Source organism: Staurois parvus, unplaced genomic scaffold, assembly GCF_062004578.1.
Source record: "Staurois parvus isolate SC_StPar_1 unplaced genomic scaffold, SC_StPar_1.0 ptg000426l, whole genome shotgun sequence".
In the NCBI taxonomy this organism is placed as follows: domain Eukaryota; kingdom Metazoa; phylum Chordata; class Amphibia; order Anura; family Ranidae; genus Staurois; species Staurois parvus.
The window spans coordinates 2,346,142-2,369,524 of NW_028318222.1; the positions used below are offsets into that span (position 1 = coordinate 2,346,142).

The 23,383-nt window shown below is 43.3% G+C and overlaps 1 protein-coding gene across 1 annotated transcript in view; it reads right to left on the minus strand.

Annotated features, from left to right (window-relative positions):
* SGPP1 (sphingosine-1-phosphate phosphatase 1) overlaps positions 1–23,383 on the minus strand; it is a 41,027-nt gene that overhangs the window by 16,576 nt on the left and 1,068 nt on the right. The window lies entirely within an intron of this gene.

Below are 23,383 nucleotides of genomic sequence, written 5' to 3' on the forward strand. Positions count from 1 at the left end.
TACTGCAGCCCCTACCTGTCCTCCATTAGTGTTGGATGTCTGTCCCCCTATCACCTGACCCCACTGTCACTGCTGTGTCCTGGTGGGTGGACGACACAGGCTTCTTTTCAGGGACATCCGATCTCACTTTATTTTAAAAATGGACAGGGTCGCTTTAAAATGTATTTCCGCTTCTGCAGCCAAATTGAGATAACGCCTACTTTATATATTACATGTCCTCATTCACAGCTTAACGCAAAAATAAAATAAAGAAAAAAAAAAAAACGAACCCCTTTACTTTTAGGTTTTTTTTTCCCCCCCCTAGAAACTCCACTAAGCAAAAACCTTTAGTTCTCTTGTTTATGAAGGGGTTGGGAAGCGGTGTTTGCCTTAATTAACCCTGTCTGTACTGTGCTGGCAGATATCTCATCAGTTGTAAACTAGGCCTAAACATAGTCTGTCCTAAAGTGGAACTTAACTCTCTCAATCAACACGGACCTATTTTTAATCCTTATGCTGCTAGCATTAGTAAATAGATAGGAAAATATTCTTTTCACAGGTAAATGCTGTTCTGTGATCTCCACCTTAAACTGTCTCCTTGCTAAGCACTGATTTTCTGTAAAAACCTCATGATAATTAGTTCAATATCTTTTTGTTCGTGATTGCTTCCCACCTCCTTTTGCTTCTCCTGCCAGGAGGAGCCATACCACGATGTGATGTCACGCCGCCGAAGCAACGTGGAGCTCCGGCGGCCATTTTAACATACCAGCTGGTCAGTGCTTTTTCAGACTACTGTCTGCAACGGTTTTTACCTATTTTACCCTGATGTATCTCTAATAATAAAGCCTTTACAACATACTACACTATGGGAGTGTTCTTGTCACCCCCTGGGGGAGTGTTCTAGCCCACAGATCCACTCTAAGGACGGAATACCACCCACTACCCAGGCCATCCGGAAGGACAGCATCCACCAGGATTACACGGGGGGACCCCTTTGAGGAAGAGGACCACTTACCTCGGACTGTATAGAGGGAGGACCACCCATTACCTAGCATCAGGATAATTACATATAAGGCGCATTTAATATGCGCGTCCGGTGAGTGCGCATTTCATTACCATTACCACACAGATACCCAAGTCACCTCAATTTTTCATATTCATCTATATATTTGCTGGACTATTCCATAATTCTTATATTTAATATTAAGGACTTACTGTTCTTTTGTTCACCTATTGTTTATAAGCGCTGCACTCTTCATATACATATGCTGCTAAACAAGCCTACTTTGTCACTCTCATCAATAGGATGTCATCGAGTCCTCGTCGTCTCTTCTCTACTTATAACTTTCTACTTTCTCCACCTCCACCTGTAAATGCACCTTTGTTACATGTCCATGCACATATAGGCCTTCACAGGCCTATTATAAGGAGTGTTTCAAGGGTAAAAAAAAGAAAAAAACACCACACACCACAAACAACACACTACACCACCAGCACAATCAGGAGAGGAAAAAATGCATGATTCACCTAAACATGTATAAACACATCTAAATGCTAGTGAGTGAGCATTCATTCATTCATTCCAATAGCCATAATAATTTAATATTTCAGCCAATGGAATCCATCAATACTCAAACGCCTGATGCGTCCAAACTCATGTAAAATGTGTATTTAGGTGCGTTTAAGCAGCTTTTCTCCTGCTAGGAAAAAAGCATTCAGGGGAGCTAAAGAATGCTCAGTGTGCATAAGGCCTAAAAAGGTAAGAGATCAATATATTTTTTAAATTTTATGTAAGCTACATAAATGAGAACACAAACATAATGGAGTTTTCTCAAGATTTGACTGCAAGCGTGGATATATGCTATATTGTTTTTATACTTTTTTTTTATTAGTGACTCTGCTACGTGATTTAATAACTTTGTTAACCTATCAGTTAAAATAGTCTCTAATAACTCTATATTCCTTGTTTATAGATTTCATGAACAGAACTTTATACCATCTTAAGTTATCTAAAATTACTTAATTACACTGGATGAATATCAAATGGTATACTCCAATCAACCATTATCTCAGTCAGCTGTGGAAACTCTCGGTTCCCCATAAATAAGTCATGTGAAACATGCAACTACAGCAATTTCTCCCAGGCAGTGCTATGGTAGGGAAGCACTTTGTGCAGCAGATGACACGTGCACAGAAAGGGGACACACACACTAAAGAAGAAGGAAGAAACCACAGCATAAGGGCCTGCAGCTGCGGATCCAATAAAGACCACTGTTTTGTCATCCCTAAGTATTTGTGTAACATGAGACATGATCACAAAAGGTAGAATGATCCTGCAAATGATTGCTCTTGAAAATTACTGCAATTAAAAAAATATATATTTTATTTAAAAAAATTCTCTCCTGTCACACTAATCAAATTGATAAATAAAAGCAAAAGGTCTCAGATGCAGACAATTTTTGTGTCCACAGCTACGCTTTGAAATGATACATACAACCCAGGCCCAGCCACAAAGGATAATGGTCATTTTTCTGTGCACTTTGTAGACAGAGCCCAACCCTCCCACCTCCATACATTCCAACATTCTCTCCTTCATTGTTACTTCCTTTACCAAACTGTCCACCTTCCACTAAATACAATATGCCATACCAAGAATACCCCCAAAAAATGTCTTTTATGAGAGCCACCAGCCGTTGTGGTCTGTGAGTCTCAAAATGAGCTGTCAGTGATAGCTGCAGTTCCTACTGACAATCAGGAACCAAAGTGATTTCTGATCATGTCATCCCTATGCCAGCTATGACATCATGATTACATGCAGGCTGGAAGCTTCCGTCTCCATTCACATATATGCATTTTGAATTTGATTCTTTCAGTGTATTTTGCAGTTTGTTTTGCATTTTTACCGCATTTTGAGTTTTGTTCAGTTTTTGTTTGCTGGACAGAATAAACATGCAAAAACGCACTACCATGCATTTCGGCAGCTTATTGTAACATTTTTGTTGAAATGTAGAGTCTCGTTCTGTAGCCTCAGCAAGCACACAAGTCCTTTACCAAGCGGACAAGTGAAAATGTATCTTTATGTTCTGCCTGCTTGCAAAAGCAAAACGTTGATTACTTAACGTTTTCAGATGTATTTCCAACAGCATGTAAAGGGTCTACAACACATCACAGAATGTACTTTGTGGAAATCTTGGTAGGGATTGTCTCGTGTGCTCCTGTCTTACATCATATGTTCAGTGTTAAAGAAAACAATTATCTTTACACGTTCTCTGGGAGTCAATATTTACTGACACCTGAGACCCTTTTATTTACTTTTTGTTTTTGAGGATTGTCTACCACAGAACAAAGCGAATGCCAGCACTTCATGTCTACACAGTGCACTCAGAAACACTGACTGGACACTTAGATAAAGCAAGCACATCACAGGCTAGTAGTCTGGGTTTTGAGTGTTTAGCACATCTCAAACAGACCATACTTACTGCAGCTTATAAAGGTTCACTGAACTCTACAGACACAGCACATGATGTACATGAGTAAAGAAGAAATCAGGGATAAGAAAAAAAAAAAAAAAATCACCCTCTATTACACCTCCCCCCTACACAAACCACTAAACAGACAATACAATTTTGAAAATCCTTACCATTTAGGAGAAACATTAACTGAATTTTCATGACCTCATCTCTGTAATTCAAACGATGAATACAAAAAAAGCTAAAAAAAACCTCACATTTTTATCGTGACTTTACATAGCCAACGGTACCAGAAGTATTAAAATGCCCCGTGTGCATGACCAGAAATATTAAAATGCCCCGTGTGCATGACCAGAAGTATTAAAATGCCCCGTGTGCATGACCAGAAGTATTAAAATGCCCCGTGTGCATGACCAGAAGTATTAAAATGCCCCGTGTGCATGACCAGAAGTATTAAAATGCCCCGTGTGCATGACCAGAAGTATTAAAATGCCCCGTGTGCATGACCAGAATTATTAAAATGCCCCGTGTGCATGAGCAATTAGGAGAAAAGTCTAAATGAATGTTCATGACCTCATCTCTGTAATTCAAAAGATAACAGCATCTGCTCTGCCAAGGAGGAGGTGTGACAGCCGGGACTACATCATATCCTCTCCTCTCTCTGCAGTAAAAGGAAACTAAAGTTCCCATCAACCACAGGGAACTATAATGAATGTGGGTGGGTACACTAGGCCTGTACATGTTGAATGTGTCCGTCTCGGTCTGCCCACCACTGCAAGTGGGGCTGAATTACATAACTGCTTTCTGGAGAAGGAATTAAAAAAATGATGTGCCAAGATGTGCCAAGGCTGGGGGAATAGGAGGCATAGCAGCCACCAGTCTTACAAACGGGAAACCGAAGAGAACGGTTTGATCTGAAAGTGAATAGGCGATTTCTGAGCAACTACTGAGTGAACCAGACGATAGATGACCAATCAGTGAAGGTAGGAAATCAGCAACAAGGACATGTAAAGAAGTTTTTGCCTGGAGTTCTACATTAACGGTCCAATGTAGCACAAATTATTTTCAAATGTGCTGTACTGCTTTTGGCTGCCAGGTGAAGCACCCATGTACGCTGCAGGCACAATGATCAAAGTGTTTAATAAGTGACTCTGAACTACACAGACAAAAACGGACAGGCCTTGGTCACCACCTAGGCTTCTGTGTACATGAACAGGAACTTGTACAGAAAACGTTAAAGTGACCGTGAACTCTGGTTGGTTAATATATATATATATATATTGAAGTATGTATTCTTATTTAAAAAAGTTTCATCTACCACTCTCAACCTCCTCCAAATGCCTTTTTTGTTGTCGTAACCTGGACTTCCTGTTAGAAAGTGGTTACAATCATTCTCCATGGTCCCACTGTATGTAGAAACATAGTCACCCTCTTTTACTCACTCCTGAGACATACTATGGGATCTGTAGTGTCCATACAGCAGTGCAGGTGACTGCAACTAGTCTGAACTGCTCATTTCAAACAGTGAGGAAAATGAGAGGTTCGAGAGATCACAGAGGATGTTACAAGGGAGGTAGACAAAACACAGTAAAACAATTTTGTGAAAAATTGAAAAAAGGGCCATTAGCCCCCTTGGCGGTATTCCCAAGTGTAGCTCGGGGTAAACTTTCAGTACCAGAAGCGGTAACCCCGAGCTACACTCGGGAATACCCTGCAGCGTTGCTCAGGGATCCCTCCAGCACTTACCTTGTCCTGCGCTCCCGCGATGTCCCCCCGTGCAGCGTCCCCGGCCATGTCCTCCGGCTGATGCCGACATCCGTCTTCCGGTTTCCGTTCCCTGCGTGTCAGGACGTACGGGGGACAGAACCAGCGGGAAATTTGAAAATGTAAAATGTGACACTCAATACACTAAAAACTGAGTTTTATATTACTGTATCAAAGCATTTCACATACATTTTGTCCCAAGTGCTTTGTCCTGTGCCCTGCCTGCATTTTTACTGTTCTTTCTGCCTGGAAACTGAGAAACGTCCATGGCGTCCAAAAAGCGTCCCTTTAGGTCAAAAGCGGTTTTAGACCAGCTAGAGAACAGCCATAGTAAATTAGAACCACTTGCAGAATTGAGTGATAATGATTCGTGGGGAAATTCGTCAGTCGCTGAAAACGATTTTGTGACTTTGCTCAGTGATGTGCGAACTTGGCGCTATATTTCAAATTTTAGTGTTTTTGGTTTGATTATATTATTGAGTTAAAGTGATATTTTTTATGATTATTTATAATATTATAATTTATGATTTCGTGTTTCAAATTTTATCATACCCGGGATGTTTACTAGACTCTTGTTCGGACAGATTTCAGCGAGTTATTCCTAAGAATTACAGGCCCCACAATAAAAACATATTTCCATGCAAAAAAAATGTACCACTTTGAGCATAGAAATACTGAAATAATCAGACTGCTAAGGAGGTTAAGTAGTAGATATGTATGGTTTATTTTTGGAGAAAAAGGTTTAGTGTCACTTTATAGGTGTTTCCATATTTAGTCTACTGGACTTCCTTTAGTCTGACATTGACCAAAGAGAGTAGGTCCCTTCTGAGGTCCTGACCCTTTAAAGGATAAGCTCACCTTTGGGAACATTTTATGTTACCTTCACTTCCTGATCTGAGCCCTCTGTGACAGCAGGTAGAGATCTTTTCCCCACACCCGCTTTCACTATCTGAAAACAGTGTGGCTGTGTGGGGCCCCGGCCACAGGGCTGAGTCATTCATTCACAGAGTTCTGTGAATGAATCAACTTTAATCAATTTTTTTTTTTTTTTTTTTACATATACTTTTATTAGAGTAGTTCAGTTTCACCACAGTAACATTGTACTACTCTGGGGGGTGATCAGGGATTTTTTTTTTCATACACACTGATTGTTGTTACAATGATTTTCAAGCCCGGAAAAGTCACAATATAAGATCAAGTGAGGCTGTATCAATGCTGGCTCTTCTGCAGGCTATTAACATTGTATCAGCTGGGTAAAGTTCAAAATTAGAGCTCATGTACACTGCAGCTGATAAACTCAGGTTTTATTTTTTTCAGCAGCCCCTGAACTCTCCCTAATGTTTTCCTATGTGTCCATGTACACATCGTAGTTTACAGGCAGTTGAGTTTACAGTCTTTTTTTGAACGCAGAAAACTTGCGTTCAGGAGTAGATTTTATCAGCGTTTCAAACGCCAAATGCTTGTAAAACGCGGCTAACCGCATTTATAAATATTTGCAGTTTACATTTTTTTTAACTCTTCCATTTCCAGATGCTGTCCAGAGCCTTTTTTCATCATGAAAAATGCATGCAAAGCGTTTTCCCGGTACTCAAATGGACCTGGTACAAAAAAAAAAAAAAAAGACAGGTAAGCTCAACAAATACTGCTCTCTCTGCTTCTGCTCTATTTCTCTCAAAATGTCTGAAATAGTTAATTTTTTACTGTTTTTCAGTGCATTCTGGGCATTTGGGAAGGTGTCCTGAGGTTATTTAAAAAAAAAAAAAAATGCTTCTAAATGCAAATGCTCATCTGGGTAATCCGGTTTCCTCTCACACTCCAAAGACATGCTGGTAGGTGAATTGGCTCCTGTCTAAATTGTCCCTAGTATGTGTATGTATGAATGTGAGTTAGGGACTTTAGATTGTGCACCCCTTGAGGGTTAGGGACTGATGTGAATGTACAATATATATGTAAAGTGCTGCGCAAATTGACGGCGCTATAGAAGTACCTGAAATAAACGCGGTATGCAAACGCAGCTAAACAGACAGTGTTTAACCTACGTTTTCCAGCAGTCAGCTTCCATCGTTCAGAAGTGTCGCGTGTACATGGAGCCTAAATCCAAACTTTAAACCTTTTGTAAATGATCTGCATTGTCAGCTGTATTCATTTATCTTCTGGTATTCTGGCTGTATGCTAACGCCAACTTGGAAAGCAAACTGTACTCCGCAATGCAAAACGAGCACACCATATCTAATCACTGTATTTTACAGTTTGATGAGCTGAATTAATTTTTCTCTGAACAACCAAACTGTCATGAGAATGTTTGAATATGGATTATTGTGTTTGCCAAACCCCACATGAAAAAAGTCAGCAAACAGCCAGTATATAATCAAAAAGCATCTGTCAACGCACAGTCCTGGGTTCTCTTTATGAAAAGAAGCACAATAAACAATGGGTCTCCTTTCTGAAGAATAACCGAGGGGAAAGAAATGGTGCTGCTGGGACCTGTCATTTCCCAGCTGTCTCTGCTTATAAACTAACATAATAATGAAAGGGAACAGCAGTGTGTATTTACTTTTTGATATCATTTAGGCCTCATTCACACGGCCATATTGATATAAGCAGGATCATGCTGGTAGCAAGATGTGTAAAAAGCTGTACAAATGTAATGTTTGTGGTAATATTTACATGTATACAAACATACCCTAATAGCTATCTCCGCTGATTACATAATATTGATGTTTACATCTCCCCCCGAATATCCTCGGCTGATTCTGAATAACTGAAGGCTGAGGTAATTCTGTGCATTCCCCACAACCTCATGAATGACTCAAAGCGTGGGCTTGGCAGAGGGTGGTGCTACAAGGGAGTTTCCAGGCACACATGGATGGAGAGCAGAGAGGGAGGGTAGTGTGTTGATTACAGCGAGAGTGGCAGAGAATCCCCCGCACTAGCATTGCTGTATAATAAGATGAGAGGAGATAGGAGAGCCAGGCTGGGCATTGTGATTGGCTCAGCAATTTCTTGGAGAATGTACACATCACCTACACTGAGGAGTTATCAGGTCATGCTGGACAACACACAACTGCAGCAGATCACTAACATGTAATCAGTTGATATGTAATCTTCAGCCCTTGGCAGGAGTCAATGGGGTCCGTGTACACTGCACACATGTAAATGGTGCACAAATGTTTACATGCATAGAAGTAACAGATTTTACTCTGCTACACAACAATACACTGCCAGGGTCAGCTCTGTGAATGGGCCCCAAATACTTCTATACTGCTGCATTAAGAAAAAAGAAAAATTCTCTGTAAACACAGATTGTGATGTCCTTGCGAATGAGTCCTTGTGGGCCGTGTGCTATTAAAAGTGCAGAGCACCGTTTACGTGTCTTTTTTTTTTAACTTTAATAAAATGTCAAAGTGTAACATTTCACTAATTTCTTTGCACCACAGCTGAGCTGTGGTGCATAGAAACACAGAGATAGAGTACAGTGTGAAATGGAAATATGCAGACATGCTGTAGATTTCCACACCGCAGCCCACACGCGGGTTGTTTTTAAAGCCTAAGTAGAGCCCCCCCCCCCAAAAAACAAACTAGACTGTAAAGTTAGCACAAGGGTGCTAACTTCCAGTAACCGGATGTGTCCCTTATGCTGATTTCTCCTCTGTCTACTCCAATTAAAGGGCTGTCACTGGCACTCCTCAAGAAAGCCCAGCTGCTCCAGTCATAGAAGCCATATTACAGCTTCTTAGCACATGTTCCATGAATGGAGGATGGGTGGATGAATGAGAAGTTTTCCCCTCCAAGCATAGAAGCTGCAGTACAGCTTTTTTGAATGATGGAGCTTTACAGAAAGGGTGGGCTCTGTTGATTAGTCCCTTAGTTTTATTAACCCCCACCGCACCAGAAGATTACAGTGGCAAGAACGGGGGCACATAGACGTAGGAGGGTTTCACCTAAAAAGAGGCATCAGCAAAAGGGACCAATCCTGCTCACAGTAAGCACCTTATGCTAATTTTTTTTTTGGGCTGCACTTAGGCTTTAAGTATGAACGGAGCACACAGAAAAAAAAAAAAAAAAAACTGGTCCTACACCAAGGAGACACTAAGCTACTGGCTGTTACTCTGGTAAACAAAAAAATCCTCTAGGAAAATCCATTATGAACAAACAATATTCCTTCCTAGATTGGGCAGCCAGGGACTGTCTGCAGAGGCTGCCCAACAGACCACAAGACACTATCCGGCTTTAATGGGAATGGTAGGCCTATCCTGCCTGTCTATGTGCAAAGTGTTGCAGTCTTCTGGACCAATGCAGTCTTCCAGATCTACAAAGTAACTGTCCATACTGAATGAATATGAAGTGTATGCAAACCCTAAAAATGCACTTTTATTTCCTCCCCAATTAAGTGTTTTATTATCTCTGGTTACCAAGTGCAAAAAAGTAACCGCTGATCCTGCTATAAATCCAGTGAAATCCAATGTCCTCCCCAATATTATCAGCTCTTCCCAGTTCACCTCTTAAATGACAGGTTTACCTTTTGGAACATGTTACACTTGTAATTATAGCGTAACATGCAGAATGATCCAGCATCCTCCCCCAATTTCAGTTTAAATTGCTATTTAAATGCCTTTTCCCCCCTTATTTATGTGATCACAAAGCCTTGACTCGTTTGTGTAATGTGCTGGGCCGACACTAGGGATGAATCCAATAGAGTAGTGACCTCACTCAACAGCATCCAAAGCTAGGTGTTCGGGAAGAGTGTCCTCCTGCCAGCCGCACATCACCACAGAAGAGACAGAGCTTTACAGTCACGTGTCCACATAGGAAAAAAAAAAAAACTAGGAAAGAAAAAAGGTATTTAAACTATCGGGCAGCACGGTGGATAAATGGTTAGCACTTCCGCCTGGCAGTACTAGGGTCGTTGGTTCAAATCCCAGCAACAGAACTTCCTGTCTGGAGTTTGCAAGTTCTCCCTGTGCCTGCGTGGGTTTCCTCCAGGTACTCCGGTTTCCTTCCACACTCAAAAGACATGCTGGTAGGTTAATTGGCTCCTGTCTAAATTGGCCCTAGTATGTGTATGTATGAACGTGAGTTAGGACCTTAGATTGTACACCCCTTGAGGGTTAGGGACTGATGTGAATGTACAATATACATGTAAAAGCGCTGCATAAAATGCTGGCGCTATATAAGTACCTGAAAGAAACTGATTTATGCTAAATTGTATGCAGTGCAATGGGGCAGCAGAGGGGAGGCAGTATGTAAAAAGTGGGGTGTTGTATTGCCAAAACTTCTATTTTAAGCTGCTGATTGTTTGTTTTCACAATGATGTAGCTCTGGCAACACCTTGATAAATGCAGAGCAGCACCAAGTAGCCAAACAGCCTCAAGCAGTTTTGTAAATTACTGACAACAACTGACTGGTGGGGTCTGAATGGTGCACACCAATACCAACCTAAACTAGAATCCAGAGTTGTAAATAGTCATAAATCTGGAAAACCCTTTTAAAAACCAGATCAGACTAACCAGGTTATCCAGAGTAACTATTGAGAAAAAATTTTAAAAAAAGAAAAACTGCCATCCTCCCAATCATTTTTCTAGAGCAAGAATAACAAAAGCACTGTTGTTCTAGTATGACAATATACAGTAAAGGTCAGAATGAAGCAGACGCCAATGACTTAACACACTATCAGAATTCCATACACTTTTATGACATGCAATAGAAAGACCAGGGACGGTGAACACTACACCTCCTAGTTGGGGCTCACACAAAAATCCTTTTATAAACAGACTGAACCATGTGGCAGTCATGACTAAAGTTCACTGGGTGACACATCTCATCTCCCTCATCTGCTGACTGTCAAAAGTAATATCCGCTGAAGTGGAAATGCAAAGCATTTTCTGAAATACACAGCTTGCAACATAATATTCTCAGCTTGATAAGACTATTTTATCAATTCTTGCAACACAAGAACAATAATGATGTCACTTGAAAGGGAATGGCCTTTTTAGACATCTTAAAAAACTCCAGGATAGGAGGGGGGAAAAAAAAAAAAAAAATCACCCATTAGTACACCCCCTATACCAGGGGTCTGCAACCTTTAAGACATAAAGAGCCACTTGGACCCGTTTCCGAGAGGGAAAAAAAGACTGGGAGCCGCAAAACCATTGCAACATTTAAAACAAATCCGACACTGCATATATTGCAAAAAACGCTCTGGTCATGAAGGGGGTTTAAGGGCCCAGTAAGCAAAGGGTTAATCAGGGCCACAGTGTATCGTCACAATCACAGTCATAGCCTTAGGTCAGTGGTGGGCAACCTTTTTTTTCGACTGAGCCAAATCTCGCCAAAACCACGATTGAAATTTATTTTGAGAGAAACATTTTTAAAACTGAAAATACATCCCCCATATAGTAATTCATCCCCCCTATAGTAATTCATCCCCCCTATAGTAATTCATCCCCCATATAGTAATTCATCCCCCCTATAGTAATTCATCCCCCATATAGTAATTCATCCCCCCTATAGTAATTCATCCCCCATATTGTGTGAATTCACTTACCTTTGCTCCGCGCGTTCCTCTCGCTGGGTTCCCGCGCCGTTCTGGTCTTCAGGGCGGACTGTGAGAGGAGAGGAGTTCGTCACGCTGCCCCGCCTACATCCTGACAGCCAATGTTTGCCAGCGGGCGCCCAGCACACAGAAGATCTGCATTAAAAGAGCCGCGGCTTGCCGACCCTATTGCCTGTCACCTGGTGGGCAGTGTGCTCCGGAGCCGCAGGAAAGGTGAAAAAGAGCCGCGGGTTGCCGACACCCGCCCTATACAAAACACTAAACAGGTAATAAAAGTTCCATTAAGTCCTCATGCACACTGCACGTTTTTACAGCTGCTGGTTTTTGCTTTTAATGTTTTTCCTATAGCCAGTAAACCCCCCCAGCATGTTATCCTATGTGTCCATGCACACATACAGTGAAGGAAATAAGTTATCGATCCCCTGCCGATTTTGAATGTTTGCCCACTCACAAAGAAATGATCAGTCTACAAATCGAATGGTAGGTGTATTGTAACACTGAGAGACAGAATAGCAACAACAAATTCAAAAGAAATGCATGTCTAACAAATGATGCACTGCTTTGCATGTTTATAAGGGAAATAAGTATTTGTAAATAAGTATACATAAGAAATAAGTATACATTCAAAATCAGCAGGGGATCAAATACTTATTTCCCTCATGAACATGGAACTCTGTGCATAATTTGTAAGACATGCATTTCTTTTGAATTTTTTGTTGCTATTCCGCAGTATCTTCTCTGCCAAGGAGAAGGTGCAACAGCAGAGATTCCATCATATCCTCGCCTCTCTCTGCAGTAAAAAGGAAACTACAGTTTTCATCAACCACAGGGAACTATAATGATTGTGGGTGGGTACACTAGCTTGTACATGTTGAATGTGTCAGTCTCAGTCTGCCCACCACTGCAAGTGGGGCTGAATTACATCACTGCTTCCAGGAGAAAGAACTACAGAAGGGATGTGCCATGACCAGTGGCTGGGGGAATAGGGGGTATAGCAGCCACCGATCTCACAAACAGGAAATCAAAGAGAATTATCAGTTTGATTTGAAAATGAATAGGATATTTTAGAGCAACTACTGAGTGAACCAAAAGATGGATCACATAGTCAGTGAAGGTAGGAACTCACGGTCACACAGTCAGTGAAGGTAGGAACTCACGGTCACACAGTCAGTGAAGGTAGGAACTCACGGTCACACAGTCAGTGAAGGTAGGAACTCACGGTCACACAGTCAGTGAAGGTAGGAACTCACGGTCACACAGTCAGTGAAGGTAGGAACTCACGGTCACACAGTCAGTGAAGGTAGGAACTCACGGTCACACAGTCAGTGAAGGTAGGAACTCACGGTCACACAGTCAGTGAAGGTAGGAACTCACGGTCACACAGTCAGTGAAGGTAGGAACTCACGGTCACACAGTCAGTGAAGGTAGGAACTCACGGTCACACAGTCAGTGAAGGTAGGAACTCACGGTCACACAGTCAGTGAAGGTAGGAACCCACGGTCACACATTCAGTGAAGGTAGGAACCCACGGTCACACATTCAGTGAAGGTAGGAACCCACGGTCACACATTCAGTGAAGGTAGGAACCCACGGTCACACATTCAGTGAAGGTAGGAACCCACGAGCACACATTCAGTGAAGGTAGGAACCCACGAGCACACATTCAGTGAAGGTAGGAACCCACGAGCACACATTCAGTGAAGGTAGGAACCCACGATCACATTCAGTGAAGGTAGGAACCCACGATCACATTCAGTGAAGGTAGGAACCCACGATCACATTCAGTGAAGGTAGGAACCCACGATCACATTCAGTGAAGGTAGGAACCCACGATCACATTCAGTGAAGGTAGGAACCCACGATCACATTCAGTGAAGGTAGGAACCCACGATCACATTCAGTGAAGGTAGGAACCCACGATCACATTCAGTGAAGGTAGGAACCCACGATCACATTCAGTGAAGGTAGGAACCCACGATCACATTCAGTGAAGGTAGGAACTCACGATCACATTCAGTGAAGGTAGGAACCCACGATCACATTCAGTGAAGGTAGGAACCCACGATCACATTCAGTGAAGGTAGGAACCCACGATCACATTCAGTGAAGGTAGGAACCCACGATCACATTCAGTGAAGGTAGGAACCCACGATCACATTCAGTGAAGGTAGGAACCCACGATCACATTCAGTGAAGGTAGGAACCCACGATCACATTCAGTGAAGGTAGGAACCCACGATCACATTCAGTGAAGGTAGGAACTCACGATCACATTCAGTGAAGGTAGGAACTCACGATCACATTCAGTGAAGGTAGGAAATAACAAGCAACAAGGACATGTAAACAAGTGTTTGCCTGGAGTTCTGCTTTAAAAGGATAAGTTCACCTTTTGAAACATATTACACCCATATTCAGGGTGTAACATGTTAAAATGCACGAGTCCCACCCAAGTCCCTGTTTTCACAGCGAGCAGGGAACTTCTCCTGTTGCAATTAAAAAAAAAAAAAAAAAAAAAAAAACTACGCGGCCAGTCGCGTCATTCATGCACGGTGGACTAACAAGGAGCTGTTGATCGCTCCAGGTTGTTCACTGAGCTGTCAGAGTAATTGCGTTGGGAAAGATCAGCTGCACTTAAAGTGGTTGTAAAGGCTCAAGGTTTTTTACCATTCTATGCCTGAAGGTAAAAAACCTTGTTGGCAAGCAGTGCCCCCCAGCCCTTTCAGTACTTACCTGAGGCCCCATCGCGATCCATCAAAGTGCACAACAGCCTCGGCTGTCCCAGGTCTCTGCCTCCACATTGGCGAAGACAGCAAGTGGAGCCATTGGCTGCCACTGCTGTCAATCACAGCCGGGGGCGGGGCCAAGTCGCAGCTCCGTGTGTGAATGGACACACAGAGCAGCAGCTCGGGAACACACCTGCTCAGAACGGAGGAGCCAGGAACCCTAGTGAGGGACCCGAGAAAAGGAGGATCTGGGCTGCACTGTGCAAAACCACTGCACACAGCAAGTAAGTATTGTTATTTACCCCCCCCCCCCCCCCAAAAAAGCAAATGCTTTAAACTATACACCGCCCCGACTTGTCCTTTGTCTTCTGCTGGTCTCTTCTTGGCAGCTTTCACAGTTCAGATTCTCTTTAAAGTATGTATGGGCAAAAAAAAAAATATTTCTGCAATCAATGGACAGTATTCCATATTTTTCTTCTTTAAAATACACCAGGAATAGGTCTATTGATACACCAGAAATCCAGTATGCCCCTAACTTCCTGTTTTGTCTGACAACACAGTAGCATTGCTGCACTTAAATTCCAATCAGTGTTGTCAGCCCTCTCGGCTGCACTACCGAACTCCTGTTTAACTTAACAGGCATACAATTTTTTCCAAGCAAACCAGTGCTGCTGCCATGACTCCCAAGAATCAAATACTGTGCAAGGATGAAGCAGTTTACATATGTATTCCAGGGGGTGGGGTATGTGCCTACATTACTATTATTTATTTCAGGTACTTGTATTGCGCCGTCAATTTACACAGTGCTTTACATATATATTGTACATTCACATCAGTCCCTAACCCTCAAGGGGTGTACAATCTAAGGTCCCTAACTCACATTCATATACAAGGGCCAATTTAGACAGGATCCGATTAACCTACCAGCATGTCTTTGGAGTGTGGGAGGAAACCGGAGTACCCAGAGGAAACCCACGCAGGCACAGGGAGAACATGCAAACTCCAGGCAGGAGGTGCCGTGGCTGGGATTCAAACCAACGACCCTAGTACTGCCAGGCGGAAGTGGTAACCATTTAGCCACTGTGCTGCCCATAGCGCTGACAGCTTACACAGCACTTTTACAACTTAAGGGCAGATTACAATATAATTTAGTACATAAATAAAAACTGACCAAACAACAAACTGCCCCACAACAATTTTACAGCCCTAGTAACGTTGCTGGGAGCGATGAACCTCAGTTCTTGCTATGGGTAGGTAAAAGAAAAAAATGAATGCTTGACCATGATCCAAAGAGAGGCTTAGGGGGTAAACTTGGGTCACGTCACTCAACTGTGAAATAGGAACAGTGCCACCCTTACCTACCCTTCTATTGTTACAAATATACAGGTGCACTTTAGCAGTTCCAATATGTAAGGTGTCAACCACAGCACATTTAGTCTTTAGGGAGAATGAGTGTCGCTTTTACTTCTAATTGCTGGAAACACCCTAATGCTACAGGTACACATGACTGCATCCAATAGTCACCAACATAATGAGTACAATGGACACTTGAATTCCCCATAGCAAACTGTTTATATAGCATGCACCTACACCCACATTCTGAGATCTAAGAGCACGTGCACAATCATGGACATTGCATAATAGTTGAGAAACACAACTGCAATAGGAAGAGGTAATGTCACAAAGATTCCCACACAACATGCGGGGAGACTGCATTGGGCAGCTATTCCAGCGCAGTCCCACTGCATGCACAAGGCAAAACGCCTCTTCTCCTATGCGCCTGGTTCACACCACTGCCTTGTGGTGGTATGCGGGCGCGGTGCGCTTGGAAAAAAGTATTGCATGCAGTACTTTTTTTCAGTTTCTTTTAGTTCAGTGCAAAGCAATCCACTGCCTTGCACTGTGCAACTGAACTTTGAGATGTTCTGTGAGATCTCAAAGTTCATTAAAAAAACAAAAACCGTAGCAATGTGCCAAGCTCAGGGCATCATCACTGTGCTGATCTTCGCCACACCACACACCAGCCGCTGTGTTACAAGGCTTCTGAGCAGGACAGCAATATCTTCTATTTTACAATTTATGCAAGTATGACACCTTACATAAAAATGATGAGCAAGTTCAACCAGTATGACAAAAATGCATAACTGGAAGTGAGATTTGAAATGCTGACAAAGTTTGGAGAGAGCCTAAGGGTACAGACTTAGATAATCCTTAATAATAATCAAGTCAAACAGGCTGAAAATAATGACCATCCTGAAGGCAAAAACTCAGAAATGGTTAAAAAAGGTAAAGTTTAACCTCAAAAAGAGGACCAATCATATGGAAGAAGGAACTTCTAGAAATATTTAACCCTTGCAGTGCAGGAGAGCCCCACTATAAAGGTATTCTCCTTTCCCTGGAGTTCAGATTTAAAACAAAAAAAATTACACTGGAGTTGGCCTTTACATTATCAAAATAAACAATTCACTAATACTAACCCCTTCCCCTCCACCCTACAGCAGAAATACTGTAACAGGGCGGCAGGGTTGCGCAAAATCACATATATATGCACGTGATTTTGCATTTCCTGGTAGGGGGGAGCGCGCGAGCTGCCATTTGAGGCCTCGGCTGTCAATCTCAGGGTCTCAGCCGGTGATCACTCGCCGGCACCCGGTGATCGCAGAGTATTACCCATGGGGGAGAGACCTGTGTATAAACAACACAGATCTCTCCCCTGTCAGCTCCTGCACACTGCTTTGTATAGTAGAGTCATATCCCTACCCACCCACGCCACCATTGGTGGCCTCGACTGTATCACCAGGACAATACAGATCTCTCCCGTCAGCGCCTACACACTGCTTTGTATGGCTCTGCATAGCAGAGCCATACAAAGCAGTGTGCTTACAGTGTAAAGCACACACACAGCACATAATGTGAAACAGCACACAGTTAATCCTTTGATTGCCCCACATGTTAACCCCTTCCTGCCCAGTGCAGTTAGTACAGTATCAGTGCTTTTATTAGCACTGATCACTGTATTGGTGTCACTGGGGATGTCAAAAACACCAAGTCCGTTCCCCCCCAGCGTCAAAATGCCTGCTGTAGTCCAGCTATAAGTCACTGATCGCCACCATTACTAGTAGAAAGGAAAATAAAAATTCCAGTATATATACCGCCATTTGTAGATGCTATAACTTTCACGTAAACAAATTAATTTACACGTATTGGGATTATTTTTTTTTTTTAGTAAAGACACGTAGCAGAAAACATTTTGGCCTAAATTTATGAGGAAATTTGATTTTTTAATTTTTTTTTAATGGACATGTTTAATAGCAAAAATTCAAAAACATTGTTTTTTTTTCTCAAAATTGTTCGTCTTTTTTTTTTATGGCGTAAAAAATTAAAAATGCACAGGCGATCAAATACCACCAAAAGAAAGCCATTTGTGGGTTAAAATAACAACGTAAATTTCATTTGGGTGCAGCGTTGCATGACCGTGCAATTGTCAGTTTAAGTAGCGCTGCACCATATCGCAAAAGATAGCCTGGTTAGGAAGTGGGGTAAATCCTAAGGAGGGCAAGTGGTCAAATTTTCCACCAAATACTTGTTTTTGTGAGCATTCATCAACTGTCTCATTGCACATGCAGTACTGAAAATAAGAGACTTCAACAAAGAACATTCAGGGAAGCTAAAGAATTATTTTTTAGGGCTCATTCACACGGGCGCTCATCCTAGTATAGCATGAGAAGCGGTTTGTATTTGTAGTGACCTGCGTGCAGGTAGCCTACATAAGTGAATGAAAGCCAATTGATGTAGACTCACCAACACAGCAGAGTTTGATAGGCAAGCAGGGATGGGTGCACAGATCAACACAAAGTCTGTGCATCGGCGTCAGTGCACCTGTCAAACTTGGCTGTGCGGATGAGTCTGTCTAAGGCACTTCCATTCACGGATATAGGTTGTCTGTAAGCAACTCGCTGTAAGCACAGACTGAGCGTGTGTGAATGAGCCCCAATGCTGGCCAAAGACAGTTCATTTTATTCAATCAACCAGCGGGCTGATTGGAAAAAGCAAGTGGATTACCCCATCCACACAAGCAAGTTGGATGGAGGAATCCTACCCACTGTGTCATCATATTCTGACAGAGGGACTCCTCTGCTGCGAGATTACATTGATCATCGTCTGCAGCACTTGATCGACAAATGTTTACCCAACATTCCCTTTTGTGGGAACAGTCATAAATGAATTGAAATTTGGCTGGACCCTGCTTAACCAGACGAATTTCAGTGGCTAAATGGATAGCGTTTCCGCTTGGCAGTACTAGGGTTGTCGGTTCGAATCCCAACCATGGCACCACCTGCCTGGAGTTTGCATGTTCTCCATGTGCCTGTGTGGTACTCCAAAAACATGCTGGCAAGTTAACTGGCTCTTGTCTAAATTGGCCCTAGTATATGAATGTAAGTTAGGGACCTTAGATTGTACACCCCTCGAGGGTTAGGGACTGATGTGAATGTACAATATATATGTAAAGAGCTACGTAAATTGATGGCGCTATATAAGAACCTGTAGTAATAATAAATCTATGGCCAGCTTTAATTTGCACTTTATTCTAAAATATTTTATATTTACATTAAACATACTGGCCAGGACAAAAACGTGTGACTCCCCAGAGGCTCCGAGACCGGTTTAAAATGTTTCCAAGATACGTTGTGGTATTTTGTCTTTATAATGTATTAAAAAAAAAAAAAAATGTACTTGCCCATTAAACTTTAATCAACTACAAGGAAAACTGCCATACAAAGCAAAACACACCAATAAACAGGCATGTGTCACTGAATTACAAGGCAAACAGCTGAGCTGGCCCTGCAATAAGAACATTCAATTTGAAACTTTAGCCACGGAGATAAGATATCAGCCAGACAGTGAGTGCATTGTATTTATGAGTCTGCTGATGAAGGCTTGCATTACAAATACTGCCATAGACATTGTGCAATTTTCTTTCCTGCGACCAATGGGAGAACACAGCGACTACTGCTAGCGGCTAGCTAGCAATAATCACATGTAAAACCTGGCAGGCTGGCTAAACCAAAGTTGATTGATCAATCAGCTTGGGTACATTCAGCCTGCCCAATCATGGTTCGAACCATCTATGCCCAGCTTAAAGCCTTGTACATATGGGCTAAAAACTGGCCCAAATCAGTTGGTTCGGCAGGGACTGGCCCACTTTCAGCCCATGACAAGCCTGACAGGCTTCTGACAAACGGCCATGTTGGAAAACCATAATCCACTCTGCATCTGATCATCGCTTGCAGCCAATGGCTTTAGTTACACAGTTATTAAATGTCACATTGTCACAATTCAATAAAGATTTAAAAAAAAAAAAAAAAGGAACAGTGTGATACATTGCAACGTAGCGACTGCTGTTGGATGTCATTTTTATTGCCTTGATCAAATGTTTCTGGCAGTCTCTTTGTTGATACTTATATACTCACGCCAGATTTGCATTGGATTTTTTCCCACACTGTCCACAAAACATACTAGTAGGTTCCCTGAAATACAACCAGATTGCCTGCACTATGCTTGCTGGAGTAGATTATTAGCACTTTAAGGAACTGAATTTCATCTGCCCAGGGCTAAGATTTTCACCATTAAAAATGCCCTTGAGATAAAGAACTCTGGAGGAAAACATAGTCCAGATTATAAAGGTATCCCAGAGGCACCCTTCTCATCTGCCATAAAACATTAAAAAAGATTTTGAACCTTACCAAACATACATGAGTGACTGAATGAACTGCAGAAAATCACAGATCAGAATGAGGAACTCCAACAGAAAAAAGGGCCTCCAAAAGGTGCTGGGACTTTATGGGTTTAAACAAGGTAGTTAAAAAAAAAAAAAACATTCTAAGAGCCCACTGGCTCAGGTTAGGCCACTCACAACAGACAAGACTACCCTCCAGTGGGTTCCCCAACAGGTCACCAGAAAACCACGTGCATATATGAAAGGAACACTAGACTTATCTTTCGGTCTGGCGCACCTTCCATACATGCACATTGTTTTCAGGATGAAGAACTGTCACCTTCTTACCTGCCTAGGACAGAGATTCTGAACTGATACTCTGAAATTCCAACAACATACGTAGATGTTCCTTGACTGATGGAACTCTGCGCCGTCATCAAATTCTCAGCTTGATACTCATTTGCACTAATCTACAAAAGTACCCCAAAGCTAAAACTACTCCAAACTCACATAATGCAGACTGGATGGTAGACCCACAAAAAAGGTAAAAAAAAAATTAAAATTGGTTCTTCAGGAGGGTCATAAAGTTAAAATCAGAAGAAAGATCAGAACCCCGGTACAGACTCTGTAATAACACATAGGTGTCTCTTGGCTGGAAAAAGCTCACACAGTTCTGATGAGAAGGAAGATCTGGCACCTTCCTACCCAATGCCAGCTTTAGATAAACTAGGGCCATGGAGAAGGGTCAAACTTGGATCTCCCTTTATATACTGCATGCCCTCCAACAAAACCCAGTTAATAAGGCACCAAATGTTCTACTTTAATGCATTTCTCTACCTTTAACTTTCCAAAATGTTTAACAGGCTATGTACAAACGTTAACAGAGAGAAGCTCTGGAGCAGATGATTCTATTTATTTCTCGAAGATCCCATAGCTTAGATCAGGCAGAGATCCAGCACCTTCATATCCACCATCTGCCCAGATCGAAGATTATCAATCTACAAAACACACTAAGGTGTCTTCTATGTGATGAAACTCCAGAAGAACTCATCGCTCAGATGAGGATGTGGTCACATCCTCATGAGTGGAGGACCTCTAGAAGTTCTGTCAGAATGGACATGTGGTTTATTCTAATAAACGTAGGTGACCCCGGAAAGATTTTGCAAGAACTCAAGGTTTGGGTCAGGGTGAAGATGTGCCCCCTTAACTACCCAGGTCTAAAGATTCTGAATCTATAAAAACACACACAGGGGGCCCCCTGAGTGAAGAAACTCTAGAGATTTCATAGCTCTGGTCAGGATGGAGATGTAGCCTCTACTTCTAACACACAAAGGTGACCACCTGAATAGAAAACCACTAGAAGCTCTGGTCAGCATGGACATGTGGAGCCGTCTTATAATATACACGAGTGCCCCGAGTGGAGAACCTCTGGTCAGGGTGGAGATATGGCCCCTTCTTTAAAACAACAAACATTGGTGACACCAGAGTGCAGGACCTCTAGAAGCTGTTTGGGGGAGGTGGGGGGGTATGTGGTTCCTTCTTATCTCCCTAGATATAGGACTGAAGATGGCGATGTGGCCCCTTGTTATCAGCACAGAGATAGGGTTGAGGGCTGGGACGTGACCCCTTTTTTCTTAACACACATAGGTGACCCCCCGGGTGGAGGACCACTATAAGCTCTGGTCAAGGCCAGAGACGTGGTCTCTCTCTCCCTAGGGAAAGAACTGGGAGTGGTGATGTGGCCAATTACCTTCCAAGGGATAGGATTTGGCCCTTTATCTCCCTAGGGATGGGACATGGTCACTTATGATAGGATTTGGGGGAGTGTTTCTTGTCTACCCATGGATAGGGGAAAGGATGTGGCCCCTTATGACAGAACTGTAGGTGAGGATGTTGCTCATATCTTTCTATGGATGGGGATGTGGCCCCTTATTATAAGATGGGTGGTGGGGAATGTGGCCTCTGGACTCCCTATCGACAGGGTTGGTGATGGGGCCCTTTATCCTCCCCCTACGAGATTGGGAATACAGCCCCTATGGTTGGTGATGTGGCTCCTTGTCTCCCTATGGATATGGGAGGGGATGTGGCCCCCTATTATCTCCCTATGGTTGGGGATATGGCATCTGGTCTCTCGAAGGATAGGGGAGAGCATGTTGGCCCTGGTCTCCCTATAGAGAGGGTTGGGGATGTGGCCCTTATCTTAAGGTAGTGGATGTGGCCCCTGGTCTCCCTATGGATAGGATTTGTGCTATAGCCCATGATAGTGCGGTGTCCCCCGTTCTTACCTGCCACCATCCCAAGGTAAGCAGGGAGAGGGGGATGTGGCCCCCCGCGGTGGATGTATCGCTGGTCTTACCTTCCACCATCCCAGGGTGAGGAGGGGGGGGAATGTGTCCCCTGGTGGTGGATGTGACCCCTAGTCTCCCTATCGATAGGGTGGGGGATGTGGCCTCCTGTGGGGGAATGTAGCTTTCCTGCCACCGTCCGAGGATGAGGGAGAGGGGGATGTGTCCTCTGATCTCCGTAGGGAAAGGGTTGGGGATGTGACCCCTGGTCTCTCTATGGATAGGGCTGGGGATGTGACCCCTGGTAGTGGATGTAGCCCCTGGTCTCTCTATGGATAGGGCTGGGGAGGTGGCTGCCGGTGGTGGGGGATGTGTCCCCAGTCTTACCTTCCATTGTCCCAGGGTGAGGAAGAGGAGGGAGAGTGGATGTGGCCCCCGGTCTTATCTGCCACACTCTGAGGAGGAGGGAGAGGGGGATGGCCCCTTATCTCTCTATGAATATGGTTGGGGATGTGGCCCCTGGTCTTACCTGCCATTGTAACAAGGGTGAGAAGGAGGAAGGAGAGGGGGATGTGGCCCCTAGTCTCTCTATGAATATGGGTGGGGATGTGGCCCCTAGTCTCTCTATGAATATGGTTGGGGATGTGGCCCCTAGTCTGCCTATGGATAGGGTGGAGGTTGTGGCCCCCGGTCTCCCTATGGATAGGGTGGAGGATGTGGCCTCCCGCCTCCCATGGTGGCGGCGGCAGACCTCCCCGTCTTACCTGCCACCGTCTGAGGGTAAGGAGGAGGGAGAGGGGGATGTGGCCCCTGATGGTGCTTTGGCCCCTAGTCTCTCTATGAATATGGTCGGGGATGTGGCCCCTGGTCTCCCTATGGATAGGGTAGATGAT